The sequence below is a fragment of the Halyomorpha halys genome, unplaced genomic scaffold, assembly GCF_000696795.3.
Source record: "Halyomorpha halys isolate HHAL.00 unplaced genomic scaffold, Hhal_1.1 Scaffold303.1, whole genome shotgun sequence".
NCBI lineage: Eukaryota > Metazoa > Arthropoda > Insecta > Hemiptera > Pentatomidae > Halyomorpha > Halyomorpha halys.
In genome coordinates, this window is record NW_027115075.1 from 1,441,495 (window position 1) to 1,457,539 (window position 16,045).

Below are 16,045 nucleotides of genomic sequence, written 5' to 3' on the forward strand. Positions count from 1 at the left end.
AGTAGATTGTCCCTGAAGATGGCCGAATTGGCCGAAACGTTGGACGTGTAAAAGAAATAAAAGTTTTGAGACTATAATTGGATAGTGTTTTGAATTATTTATTAAGTAAATTTAAAGTTAAATAAACAAAGATTATGTTGAGTGAGATGGAGGTGAAGGTAGAGGGAGATGGAGGGGGGTAGAGTGATTAAAACCTTTCTCAGGGCATGAATTTACGCTAATATTGCATGAGAACGGACATTTTTAGTAATTGGAAAGGGGAAGATTCATCCAATGGTTGTTATATTGGAAATTCAACTAATAATTAGCCAGATTTCTCATTTTTTGAAAAGCAAACATATTATTTACAAGAAGACTAGCCCCGGCAGAAAACAATTTTTTGCCCAGCCGGGATTCGAACTCGGGTCCTTGGAGTTAATAGCCTTTCGCCTTACCCCGGGGGTACCGCGCTCCCCTTTATTATCTATTTATGCATAAATGGGACACAGTTTCGTAAGCCATTGTTACAATAATTGAAGCTTTCATCATAAATATTTCATAGATGTTACTCAGAAAGTATTACTCAAGATTTATAAAGTACGCGCAACACTTAGCCATAATTTTTCTATTGATATAACTTAAAAATGGGTACGGGGTAAGGACTATACACAACTCGCAATACCACAACAAAGTAATGCTGACGACTGTTATAACACAGATTACATTTTTATTATTTGGTTGTGTTTAAATTTTAAACAGTTTAATATTTTAGTATTTTTCAAAATGTTTTCAATTTATTTTTAATTTATCAAGAAATTTTCAATTGTTTTGTATTTTTATTTCTATTTTGTTAATTATAATTTTCTGCAATTTATATTGCTATTTATTAGAGTTATTTTTCTTTTATACATATATTTTTTAGGTTCCTTAATTTATTAGTTTTATTTTAAAATATATTATTTTTGTATATTTGAAATTAACAATTTCTTTTTTTTATTTTTCTTTCTTTTCTTCTGTGCACTAAGATTTTCTATTGTTCATTTTTCAATTATTATTGTTGTTTTTTCCTTATCTATAACCATTCATTTTGTTTATAATTTTACTCCCTAGGCCACGGTATAGGTAAATAAATTGAAAAAAAAAAGAATATTTTTTTTTAAAATATTATATAGCTGTTAAACAATTTTCACCGAATTTGTTGTTTCTTGTTTGTGAACCCTGGAACAATTTTTTAAAAAGAAATTGTTTAGACATTTAGAAACTTATAGTTATTCAATAAATTAAAAATAAAATAATTTTTAATACGATAGTTTTTGTAGTTAGTTATACATTAGTTAGTATTTTTTTTTAAACTAAGATTTTTTTAATTTTTCCTTATTCCTTTTTTTCCTTATATTTTTCTAACATTTTGTTTATTTTAATTAATAAGCTATCATAGGGGTATGTCTCTGGGCTGTGACAGAGATAAATAAATAAAAAAAAAAATTATTTTTAAAAAGTATTCTACAACCGTGTCTTTATACTTTATAATGACTTTTGCCAAATTTGTTTCCTTCTTGTTTTAATGAGAAATCGTTTAAACCTTCAGAAATTTATGATTATACAATAAAATAAAATAAATACCCGATTGGTTTGCCCTAGCATAAATTGGGTAGTGAGTTCCTAAAAGTAAATTGTGTTCTCGTTGAAGGCTCAGGTATAATTTGTATTACAGGGCTATAGGACAGCAGAGTCTAATATTTAACGAGTTGTTCTCTTCTCCTTTATTGAAAAATACTGCCAGAGGCGGGGAGCGGCGCAAGGGAAAAATTGGATTGCCTTAAGTTATAGGGGACGTTAAAATTATTCCCATGCTCCTTAGATGTCATTTACCAGATGACTTATATGCGTTTTATGAGACTTTTATGTCCTCGTCTTCTATAAGACTGTCTTATTTTCCTCTCCGTTTTCGGTTTTAAGCCTCTAAGTTGATTTCGTCGGTTTACCGTGATGATATTGAGAAATTTTATTTATTATGGCAGTATAAAATTTATTGAATTTTTCTTTTTATCAACAAGGAGAATTGAAAGATAATATTAGAGAGGCCCTAACTAAGGAGATTTAAACCCAATAAAAGTCCACAGATAGGAAACTGACAAAGACAATAATGCTTAATATCTTTTTATGCTGTAATTTATATTAAAAAATGTAAAATTAATTTTAATATTATCTTTTTTTCTTAAAGAAATGTATATTAATTAATACATAAGAATTTAAAATAAATCTACAAAAATATTTAACAAAATTTTAAAATCTTATTCGAATCCAGACTAAGTGTGTGTATCAGCATTAAAGATTTACCAGAAATTTACAAAGGTAATTATCCTTAATATCTTTTGATTCTTAAAAAATAAAACATACAATAAAAAAAAAAGTAAGAAGAATTTTTACGTTTTTTTTAAATTATATATTTTCATATTAATTCATAATAAATCTATAAAAGTATTAAAAAAAATTATAATCACAATAAAATATGGGATAGATATATAATTTATATCAATCGAATTCTGCTATTTATTCAAAAGAAAAAGACAAAAAAAAAAGGTTCAAGTTCAACACTTACTGTATTAAAAAAAATTATTCATGCATTTTGTGAATTTCCTTTTTTGTCAAAACACATGGAAACATAAATAAACAAAATTCTTCAAAATTGTTTTAGGTATTTAATGTTGTGGAACACGATGACCTGAAAATCAATGGCTATACAGGATCATACACGTATATCCGTTTGATCTCCAAAATTCAATCTATCTTTCAAAATATTATGATTAAATTTGATGGTATCTGAAAATAATATATTCGCTTAAAGAGTTTGTCTGATGTTTAATTGTTATATTTTTAATTATTGGATTTTTAGTTAAAAAATTATTTCTCATATTATTTCTTTAATCATCAATTTCATAAGCTGTTTATAAGTAGTAAATAAAAAACCCTAAATCACCTAAGCAATTAGTGTTTAGAAAAATCACGTAGCTGTAATATTAAAAGAAAAAAAATCTGAACTTGTATTATTTTTATCTGATATATGATAGTAATATATTTATTTTTAATTGCAAACAATGTACAAATTTAACTTATATTTATTGTTTTAAAAGAATTTTATTTTAAAATTACATTGTGAAATATTATTAATTTTTATGAAAACTAGCCGTATTAGAATTGACTTACTTTTTTTTTTTTACTGGAAACAAGAATAATGTTTGTTGAAAAGTTTCATTGTGAGTGAAGGTTGTGGACATTTTATGGGCATAATTAATTTATATGCGTTGGTAAGCATTTTATAAATCATATAATACTCGAGTAATCAATAGGTACATTTAATATGGCTAAAAGAATTGCTTCTTTAAAAGTCACTAAAATAAATTAATTTCATCCCATAAACTATAATTCTAAAGTCACGTCAATTAATTAATCGTTTAATTTTACGAGTTAATATTAAACGGAAAAATCCATAATCATAAGATAATCTTTCTGACATTAGTGTTACTTAAATTATGAATGAAGAGTAATCCATAAAATTCCTAGTTAGCTCTTAATTTAAGGGAGTGAAAAGACCCGCATAGAACAAGATCAGCCTTCTCCTTCATCCCATTTCACTAAAGTATCAAATAAGATGTGATGACAATTTTTCAAAATTATGCAACTAAAGCGGAATGCAGAATGTATTTCTTCAACGTTTACTCTGGCTTGGACATAGCGTTTAAAATTGGAGAAACCTATAATAAGCCACTAATTACAACCTAAGACTTGGCAAGTATTTTAGTTTTTGCATAAGTGAAAAGAGAAATTATTTCGAAATTAATGTCTCAACATATATTAGCATAGACATGTTTTTCATACTTGAATATGAAATAGTTCTTACAACAGCATAATGTCTGTTTTTATACTAATCAAATGAACTTATATAGTAAAGGTTAGGTACTTTTCATACGTGGTTTCATATGATTCATTAGAAAGAAATGAATCATAATAACAAATATATACATTAATAAAACAATCTTCAAAAAAAATTTCTTTGCTTATGATGATCAATCAATATATAATTTTTTTCATTATCAATCTAATGATTGCTACAAAAATAAATAACAGTAAAAAAGTTAAATTCATAAAAGAATCGTTATTTTTATTAGATTGTTACTGGAATTAGTAACGTATTACCATATTTCCATTTCAAAAAAAAAAAATTAAAAATATATCTGATACACATACAGTTTTGCTTGTGAAATTTTTGAATAGTAATTATTTTAAATTAAAAAAATTGTGAGAATTACAATTATCAATTTAAAATAAAGATTTTAAATGTTTTGAAACGAAACTGGTTACAGTAAATACTTGAAATGGTGTAATAAATGCTGATGCTAATATTTGAGAAAAATATGTGCAGTAGATTAAAAAAATTCAATCTTCTTAGCAGTATTCTAATAATACTATCTGTTCTCCAAATTTTTTTATTCGTGTTTTAATTTTATTTATTGAAAATCCGTTCTGTATTAAAAATATATATTATTTATAAAATGTTATACTGAAATAAAAATTTTGTAGAGTATTTTATCAAAATATAAATACGACACATTATGATAACATTTTTTTTTTTTTATTAAAATTGTAAATCTAAAACTTTTCGAATTTATTTCAAAGTTTAAATTTTCTATGTCGAAAAGGAATTACTAATATAAATTTTCAATAATTTGTTAATAATAACTGTCCAAATGTTGATAAATTGGCTTTTGATAGCATATTCCTGATTTGAAAAGGTGAAACCATATTTTCAAAACAATTGCTAATAATAAATATACTTTAGGGTAATAGATCTCTTTTTTTTATTGCATAATAATACAGTTTGTCATATATTTTCATACATTGGTAATATAGATCTGAGAGGACATTCAAACTATATTGACATAGATATAAATTAAATGATAACCTTACAATAAATGGAACCAATAAAAAATTAGGAAAATAAAACAATTTTAATATTTATATTTCAAAAAGTTATTATTAAAGAAAGTTGTATTAAATATTCCGAGAATCTTATAGGTTAAATTTTTCGATGCAGTTAAAAACTGATTTAAGTTAAATTCAAAGAATAATTATATACAATTTTAAGTATATTATAATTTATTTTTAATATTAAATCTAAACAACTATCAATGTCACTCACTATTATTATAAAATTATAGGATCCAAACTCATTGTTATTTTGATTTGTAAAGAAAAAATAATCGCCCCCGGGTGGGCTCGAACCACCAACCTTTCGGTTAACAGCCGAACGCGCTAGCCGATTGCGCCACGGAGGCTGACGAGGAAAGGTCAAACGGAAGGGTACATTCGGTATCATTATGACTTAGGATATCAAAATAGATATTCTTAATTAAAAACAAAATGATAATACAAATATTTCTATTCATTAGTTATTAATAAATTTTTCAAAATCATATCAAAAGAAAAAATCACCTTACTGCAAAACGATGCAATAAATTAAAATTGCAATTAACATTTTAAGATTACAATCATATTTTCAATCTGGTATGTTATTTTCTCAGTAAAGAAATCTGTTATTTAGTAACGGTGGGTATGGCTACTCAAACTTGTTAAATTTAACTGTGTGAACAGTTGTAACAGTGCCGTCCAATCACTTATTAAAATAAATTTATCACAGTAACTACTAGTTTAACAGTTACTTTCTGACGAAATAAATATAATAATACCATGTATTTAAATTAAGTAATTTTAAAATATGATAAAATTAATGATTTTTTTTTTAATATTGTAGATAAGTAAAAGGAATGAATAAATTGTATGTCTGGTGAGGTTTTGAATTATTTGATTCATAATTTATAAACAGTGGGCATTCCGTTAATAGTTTATATCCTTAAATAAAGTATTTATTTTATTTATAGTTTTAAAACAATTATAATTATTATCATCCAATTATCATCAGATTTGTTATAATTGGCTCTTATTTACCTACAACATAAATCTGGTAGTACGAATCCGTATAAAGTGATAACGCAGACGAGAGGTACATCAAATAGTTATTTAATTAACCAGCCATTTGACAAACAGATTTAAATACTTACATGGCAGCCATTTGCCGGCATAAAATTCATGCATTAAATATTTTACACCATTAGCTCGGAAGTTATGGAAATTGTCACCGGCGCAAAGGCGAAATTACTTAACAACGTATGAGTGGAAAATCATATAAAGTTAGCTTTGTGCTCAACTTCCCTAATTCCATAAGTAAACCACGAAAAATTAAAGCTATTTTTTATATAATGTATCTCTTCCATTAGGTTTTTATTATAATGATTAAACCACAAGGTAATGGAGTAATTTCTAATTAGCAACGCGGTTGTTTGTTCTTTGTGAATGAAGAGTTGCTTTAATAAATTGTATAAATTTGAATTCACTAATTGTTTTTTTTTCAAAATTAGTGAATTCAAATTTATACTTAATTTTGTAAAAAAACATGTGTGCTTTTCGTTAAAAAAATGATATTAGTTTTTTCATTTTTTTTTTTATATCCACATATTACGTTTAGTTTTTATTTATACAGTTATCATGCAAATCAGTGATCACAAAATTTACTTACTACATATTCATCAGCTATATAACAAAAAAACATTGATGTTGTATGTTATACACGGCAAATATCTTGAGATGGACATCGATATAAAGCTTAGATTCGATCTCAAGAATCGATATTAGATTTGCTCATGTCGATTCCGTTCAGATTAAGCTGTTGACTGGTAGAGGGGGGCGCGCTAAGCACAACTCCACCACCCTCTCCACCCGTACTAGCACAGTCCATTGTGCCGCTTGATTAATGGTAATTTAAAACAATTTACTCCCTTGCCGCCAACTGAGATGTGTCATATTAATTAGCTACTAATCAACTGCCCTCACTGTCTAATAACTGTTAATTTCTGGTAATTATTCAATTTAGCCGATTAGTCTCGTAGAAAAAGCGAATGCGACTCGTTTCGTAAGAGAGTACTGAGATGGTTTCAGTAGCGTCTATATCACTTATTCAAATGAATAAATTTGTGTAGATCAAGGAAGATCATTGGGGCAATATGATAGAACAATTAGTAATTGTCGACTATTTTATTGTTGATACCTGAGGATTTGATAAGCTAATAATTACGATTACATCTAATGTTACGCTTAAAATTTATTAACATGTTTTTAATGACGGATAATTTTTTCATTACATACATTAATTAAATGCATAGTTCAATTACATGATAGAACACCAAATAGCGTGAACTTGAGTCGGTCAATTTAATTCAGATTATAGCATTGAGGCTGATATCGTTGTAAAGTTGAGTATCGTTTAGTTTAGAAAACTTGATCAATCTACAAAGTCATGGCACCAATCATACCTATACCAAGAATCGGGCATGAGATGCAAACCTGGTACGACCTTCACCAATATTAATCTGGAAATTCAAGACCTTTGGGCCTTACGCTTTTAAACCGCTTCTAATGCTATAAATTAAAAATAAATAAATAGGTTTCTGTAATTTTGATCTCGATGCACTTCAGTAAAAAAAAATTTTAATTCCCAATAAAAAATATTCCAACCTTGTTTTTAATGATAACAAATTGTTTTTTATACAAAAAAAAATGATAAGATTGCAAAAAAAATATATTTAAAATTGTGTTCGACTTCTGGAACAATGGCAGACTAACAACCATTTGATTTCAAAGTAAAAAAAAAAGTCTCGTCCTAAGTAGAATTGTTAACACACAACAAACCTTTAAATTTTTTTAAGTTTAAAATTTTTTTTTCTACAACTTGGATTTTGTCTTCCTAAACCATTTTTTAATTTTAATTGTTATGAAAAATGTCTTTTCTCTTTCAGGTTCCTAAAACTACTCAGCTAACTAAATCTCGGGCTATATTTAACATTTCTCTTTTCCTACCTAATATTTATTTTAAACTAAATGTATGCATATATATAAAGACAGCAGGTAAAAAACGAATTATCTCAATTTTTCCAAAATGGTATTTTCTTTTCAAAGATGGCTAGCACATGCATTATTTATCTGGTAGATATTTCGATACTAGATTATCACAAAAGAAAAAAATCAATAATAGTAATAAAGTGAATCAATACGACCCAGGAGGGTCATGGGGTTCAGTACTTTGTAAGGAAACACTGTTTTTAGAACAACGGTTATACAAGGAGGGGGATTTTCCTAATTAAAGGTACCTACTTTATGAGGCTAGGTGAACCTCATGAGGGCTCCATAACCCACAGGGTTTACTCACGGGTCCAGAGCAACAGAAAATAATTATGTATCCAGCCGGATTCGAACTCAGATCTTTGGAGTAAGTAGCATTGTGCCCTACCGACTGCCACCCCGCTCCCATTTTCAAAAAAAAATTCATATTATTTTTTTTTCAAATAACATTTTCTCCTTTTTTTTTATACGGGGCGTTTCAGGTTAAGTGTCCTAATATGAAATTAGAGAATTAAGGATCTCAAAACAAAAGAAATTTCTGTATTTCCATTAATGATCTGTATAGGAGGTATTCACTTCTTCAGATTTTCGTTGTTGTTTGTTATTTGGACTGTGATAAACAAATTAATATGTGTCCCAACTACTTTATTAATTAAAATTAAACATTAACATTCATATTAAATATTGTTCAAAGCTATTACCTTGAATAATGCTCAAGGTTCGGTACCTTTCTTCCCTTGCAGCAGTGGCCAAACGGCACTGGTAAGTGTTATTGTTAAGCAAGTTTTAATTATATCTCTAGATAATGAATTAAAGCCATTTACCAGGCCTGCATAGAGTTTTGTTGTCACCGCAAAAAAAAAAAAAAAAAATCCAATGGTATCAGATCTGTAAGAGCGTGATAACACATATCCACCAGCGTCAGGTCACTGCTGCCGTGGAAGAGTGATGCCGAGCCTGTCTTGATCCTTAAGAATTTTAAAAGGTTTGAACAGCATTTAATATGAATTTGAATGTCAAAATTTTATTAATAAAGTAGTTGGGATGCAGAATTTGTTTATTACAGTACAAATGACGAATAACTACGAAAATCTTAAGATGTGAGTATCTAGTAAGCCAAATGATAAACGGATAAAGGAATTTGTTTTAGTTTTGAAATGCTTAGGACACTCAACCGTGAAACACTGGATATTTTAAAATATATATACATAAGATTTATGTTATATAATATTATATTTACAATATATTATTTAATAATATTTATGTATACATATCTTATTTATTGACTTCATGTTATTTCGTTTCAGTAGTTATTATATATTACTTACTGTCCGAATAATTTATATTTAGTATAATTTCCATTATTATTTATGTAAGAATAAAATGAACTTCAGAATCTGAAGTATCTCTACATTATAATTCCATTTAATTTAAGTTAATGTTACGTCAAGAAGATATTTTCAATTTAAATAATTTTAATATCGCTTTGTAAGAGTTTTGATCACTTTATGGGACTACAATGTTCACTCAAAGTTGTTTCACAAAAATCATTTGATTAATCACTTACAAAATATTTTGGGCGTAATACATAATATAAAACAGGTATCTTTCTTAATTCAGTCGTATTCAAAGTTAAAATGTTTAATTTTTTTTTTTTTTTTAGTATAAATAAAAACAAATCTTAGCATATGTGTTAGAAAAAAATTCCTTGCTTAAAAGAAGAACATTCGGAAAAACGCAAAAACCTAATCAAAAAAAGTTTCGTATTAGTAGGCTATTTTATTTCCGATTCTTGCAATAAGATTACCATAATATTATTTCACATAATAAGTCTAATTCTACTACATTCTGGTCATAATTATCTACTAATTGCATTGACAGCGATTTTTAATGCACTTTTTTAGTAAAATATCAGTGCAGAGGTATTTGCCTATATATTTTTTTGTTATAACGAAATACTTATATAAAGTACTTATATTATACAATCTTTATAATAAAAAAACATTTTAATATTCATTCATTTATTTTAATATTCATTCATCACTATTACCTAATGCCCACAACTTTGGGGCAGATTGTAATACCTACCAATAAATAAGAAGTATTTAAAAAAAAATTAATATTTAATATATTTTGTTTTTTTTCCAACTCCCTTTAACTGAATTTCTGAGTTGTAAATTAAGAAATGCCGAATAAATTTTTTTTATGAAAATATGGAGCATTCTTTAAAATTTATTAATTGTTTTTAAGAAATTAATTTAAAAAAATTTAATATGGTATTAACTTTAAAAAAACTAATCTGAGGGCAATTAAATCAAAACAAGCATTTTACAATAAAATTATACATTTCCAATTACTTTGTACTAATTTTCTAATTATATTTTATAAATAAATTTATATGATGTAAGTATTAATAAGTTATGATAAATGATAATTATTTATCAATATTTACAATTGACTCTGTTAATCCAGATATGTACAGTTTCATATAACTTTTTGGAGCGGTCACTTGTAACTTACTGCTCATCTGGGAAATGGTTGCTAGGAGCATCTAATTTGTAAGGCTGAAGATTACTCTCAACGTAATTAGTTTTAGAGCTATCACTTAATTCGGGGTATCCCCGACGACACTGATATATTAAACAATTTCAATCACAATTTAGAGCTATCTGACAGTTCGCAATGGCCCCAGTGACTGGCATAATCACTAAGAGGATCCTTCTCGGTAATCAGTAGTCTTATCAATTACTGTAATGGATTTTGCCTTATGTTATGTGTCTAATAATTTGTTTAATTATTTATTTTTATTTTTATTATAATTTAAGGCAAAATAAAAATTATGTTTTATGAATGTCTAAATAATTATATAAGCTTTTTTTATAAATTTAATTTTTAAAAAATTAGGAGTTTTCGTAAAAAAAAAAATTAATATTAAAAGTTAATGTAAAATCTGATACGCTTACACATATTTGTAATTTTATATAATACTTTCTTATAGAAATATGCATGTCTCTTAAGTATTTTTTAAAAATAATTGCAATTTATTATCTTATTTATAATACCTATTTCTTGTTTATTTATCGTTTATCTTTATTGTACTGTTAGCTAAAATAAAACAATTATAATGAATAATTTTGTTAATAGATTATTTATTTTACTTTAATATGGAATGATTTTTTTTTTTTAGTTTGTTTAATAAATAAGATAACATTTGATACAATTTGATTTCAAGTGAAAGAGTTAATACCTTTTACCAAAATAAAAAAAAAATTAATTTACATAATTATAACAGTAATATAATATAAATTTTATACATTTAATAATAAAAGCTCCGAAAAAAAATCACCTTAGTAAATAAACAATTGGGAATAAGTAGCATTTTAAATAAAGTCAAAATTGTGATGTTTTTATTAATATTATATTATATTTATGATTTTATACTAAACAATTATGGGATTAATGTTCTTAAGGTTTTTCTTTGGCCTTTTTCATTGAAATTTAATAAAATATCTTTTTACATATAAAATGAATCCCACTAAAAAACAACTACAATAAAGTTGTTAGTAATAAATTCATTTATTACCTAATTATCTAATATACCTATTTCTTGTTTATTTGTCATTTTTATTTTAACAATTTCAAAATAAAACAATTTCAATAATTTTTTTTTAAAAATTAATATAAAATGAATTATTTTTATATTCAAAATAAAAAGATATGGGACTTTTTATTAAAAAGTGGAGTTTTATAATATTATTTTATGTTTTTAAAACAGCTTTCTTTCAGAAATGCGCATGGTTTATCATAAATTGATACAGTGTAGTGATTGTGCGTTCACTTCTAATTTTTGAATAATTTAAAAATTTATTGGAATGATTGAGGCGTTTCATTCACGTATGATTTAACATATTTTGAAAGAAATCTTATCACCATAATAATAAAAAAAAATTATTTTTAAAAAATCCATTAAAAACTGAAAAATAGACTTAGTTGGTTTTGAAATGCAATGTTACAATTTTTTATTAAATTTTTAATTTATTTTATTTGCCGCCTGTCATGATATGCTTAGTTTTTTGTATATTTATCTTATATCATTTCGGAATTTTCATAAAGATAGAAAAAAATATATGTAATGAATAATTTTGTTAATGTATTTTTTAAAAATTTAATATAAATGAATTTTTCTGTATCAAAACAAAAGTACAAAAGTAGATATCTAATATCCTATAAACGTGAAATGTTATCAAATTATTTTTACCAAAAATATGCTCTTTGTTACAAATACAAATTTTTATAATAGCAAATTACAATATAATTTTTATAATAAAGTTACAATAATATTTTTTATAATAGAATCACTTATTATTACAATTTTTTAATTTTTTTTTATTCCAATCAGTTTGTAAGACATACCATTTTTAAAAAATGGCTTGATTATGAAATTGAGTACTAACAATAACTAAATAAATTCTATAAAAATATATTATTATTTGACATTATCAAAATCAAAGGTGAAAACTATTTTTTATGACATTTTTTCATAAAACTTTAAAGTTTTTTTTTTCTTATGTCTTCATGGGGACCTATGATATTTTCTGGTTGAGGATAATTTTTTTTTTTAAGCACTGCGCAAAATAAACAACTTATAAATTATAAAAAATAAATTGATAATTCTAATGCCTGTCTGAAACTGCCTGGTATAACTGCATCATACAATATATTCTCAATATGTAATTAATGAAAACAACAACCTGAAAATAGTTGTATTTTTTTCGCATTAAATTTATTGTGCTCTAAACATTTCTGAATCCTGTTCGAGAAAATAAGTATGCCAATATAATTTATTTACTATTAAGAAGAAAATATAAAACAATATAATACAAATTTTTTAATTATATTAGTGTATAGAATAAAAAAAAACAACCCGTGCTATATTTTATAAAATACAAAATATATTTCTTTTATGTATTATATGCTATTACTGAAAACTGATAAAATTATTCTTTTAATGATTATAATCTTTTATTTTAGAAATTTTAAACCAGTATATAATGGGTGTCAAATATTCCTTTACATGTGTGTCAGTATGTATAAAATAAAATAAATAAATATGTCTCCTTAAGATTAGAATTTTTAAAAAGGAATAGAAACAATAAAGACATTGACCGAGATTAACAAAAGGTCCGTGAAGTAAAAATTATCATAAAGCACTTATGAAATAAATTATGATTTTTGTATATCAATTTTATTGTATATAATCATATCGTACTATTGTATATAAAAAATATGTTAATTAGAAAAAATTGAATTTGGATAAATTACATTTAACCACACTAATATGTCTTCATTTTAAAGGAAAATCTATATGAATCATAAAAAGGGTTAATAATAATTAGTAAATAAATGTAAAAAAAAAAACAGTATATTATAGATAGCAAAGTAGTAATAATAAAATATAAATTAATATAAAGTTAGCCATATTAATATAATCATATATTATTATTGACCAATAATCTCAATATTTTTCACAAATTGTCTGTTTGTAGCACAGCAGCGCTACAAAAAACACCATTAAGTAATATCGGAGCACTACGCGCAACTCTTTAGGAAATTCAATTTTTGTTATCACAAGCAGTTGATATGAAAAACATTGAGAATATATTGAAATCAGTATTTTTAGAATTAAAATTAAATGTTTTATGCATAAACAATATAGTTATCTATACATACAAATAAAATACCTCCAAAATAATCAAATAACGAAACGAAGAATAATAATTAAACAAAATTATGAATTTGAGATTTGAAATTTAATACTGAAAATAAAATATAATGAATGTTTATATTGAAAAAAAAAATGTATAAAAGCATGCAAATATAAAAAAATAAATTAAAGCACATCAGTAATTATAGTTAGTTCAGTTAGTTAAATTTTAAGGTGAAAAAATAAATTGCAATCCTTGTTTATCTTATATATAAATGAAAATGTAACCTTTTGAATATATGCGCCAGTTAAATAATTAAAAATTAAAGTATTGGGCGCCAATTAAATAAATTTCATAATAAAATTAGAAGGAACATCGTCACCTTATTTAAATAATAAACATGCATGTTGTATATTTTTTGTAACTAACTTCAAATATTTTATGTAGTAAAAAAAAATTGTAATATAGCTTTCAAAAAGAAATATAAGGTTTAAAACATTGTTAAACCTTGGTATAGTTTATGATTAGTATAATTTAATTAATAACACACCTGCGATGTTTGGCGAGATCCGTATATAATCGTACTAGATGCCCTACAGCCGTGTCGAACCCTAAAGGCACTCAGTCAGACTGTGAGGGCGAGAGCGGCTGATAGCGGGAGGGAGAGAGGGGGCGTGGCCCTCTAGTGGGCGTGGTCACTAACGCCATTCCCCCCCACCACCGCCGACCGCAATTAGCAAGGATTTTACCGCCAGTCCCTCCTCCACCAATCCCCACCAATTGATTCTGATACGGGATTTTCCAGCCTTAGCTCCCCTCCAGACCCACGGGCGCCCCCTCCTCTTGGTCTACAGAAATCCAGTCTTTATCAATTGACTATATTAATTACCCCCACCACCCTCCCGTCCACCCTCACTCAGTCTAATTTACGATCAGTCATCCCTGTAAAAACCTTTATGTTGCCAACAAAGGGATTAGTGTATTATGGTCTCCTTTAGTATGTCCGGGTTAAGTGGTCTTTAGAATTTTCTTATAAAATAGCTAGCGGTAATAAAATGTAAGGATTTATTTTTATACTTGTACAAATGTTATTCATTTCAGTTATATATTGCATATACTATACAGAATTATTTTTTTATTTATTTAATAAACCACGTTGGCCTTAAATATAAAAATATAGATATATAAAATTACTAATGGATTAGATTAATAATTATAGTAAAGCGAAAAATTACAATAAATAATTATAGTAAAACTTTATTTTTATTTATCCTTAACATATAGTTAAAAAATGATATAAAATAAAATAATTTTTATATTGATTCTACTTTCACTACAAATCATTAATATTTCCCCTTAATTCTCTAGAACCACCTCGCTGCCCATAATGAGAAGACACTGCTCCTTGAACCCGACAACTTCAGTAATTATTCGATGGACTATCTAAATTTCCAATTAATGTATACAACAGCATATGTAAATAACTATAATCAATCCTATTTTAGATAAACAAATTGAACTATAGATTTCTTCTAAATACACGAATCCTCTTCGTATTCCAATCCATAAAATCTTCAATACAAGGTAAATCAACGTGGTGTATGTTGAAGGTTCCGAATATAGATTTTTATCCTTCCATCACAAACTCCAAGCCTACCAGTTTACAACAATTCCATTTTCAATAATTTCTATTCCGAAAAAAAGATGGACTCGAGATTTCATTTAGCAAAAAAAACTTTCTATTGTTTTTCTACTTTAATAGAAACCAGGTGTAATTGAAGTGATATCATTACGGCGAATAAAATGGGGTGGAATGTTAATTTTTTTGACTTGGTAAAGAAAGATTTCCTAAAAAGTTTCGTTGTTGAGCCGACGTTTAAACGTCCGAGGGGTAGACCGAAACGTAGATGGGTGGAAATATGTTAAAGCTGATTTTGCGGATTTCGCTCTTGTCGGCGGTCAGTGATCAGATATTTGTACTACGATCGTGAATTTGACAATCCTTTTATTTATTAGGTAGTTAAAAAATGGTCTATCAGATTTATTAAAACGCTTTTATTTATGTTGTTGGTGATTGGGTAGGGCTAGTCGTTTCGGATTAATATTTCAAAAACTCTTGAGAATAATTTTCTTCTTTAAATAAATAATTTTCAAATAAGGTGTATCACTCAACTGATTTTGGAATGCTTAAGAAGTATAACTATGGTCTTTATTAAAATGGATTTAGACCAGAGATAATATTCCTAATAACGTGACAGTAACATGTTACAAATATTTACATATGTAATATACATGTGTAAATAATAAACATTGTTTATGTTAGTCGATCGAAGAGAATTATATGAAAA

At 26.1% G+C, this 16,045-nt stretch overlaps 1 protein-coding gene and 1 non-coding gene across 2 annotated transcripts in view; both read right to left on the minus strand.

The window, feature by feature from the left end:
- The window catches only part of LOC106681010 (dorsal root ganglia homeobox protein), a 118,618-nt gene extending 104,199 nt beyond the window's left edge, over positions 1 to 14,419 (minus strand). Inside the window, exon 1 of the mRNA XM_014421107.3 lies at positions 14,248 to 14,419. The gene's annotated coding sequence lies outside the window, so the exon portion shown is untranslated. The remainder of the gene's footprint in view (positions 1 to 14,247) is intronic.
- On the minus strand, positions 5,242 to 5,315 carry TRNAN-GUU (transfer RNA asparagine (anticodon GUU)). The gene has a single exon. It is a non-coding gene; the product is annotated as a tRNA-Asn (tRNA).
- Positions 14,420 to 16,045: the final 1,626 nt, after the last annotated feature.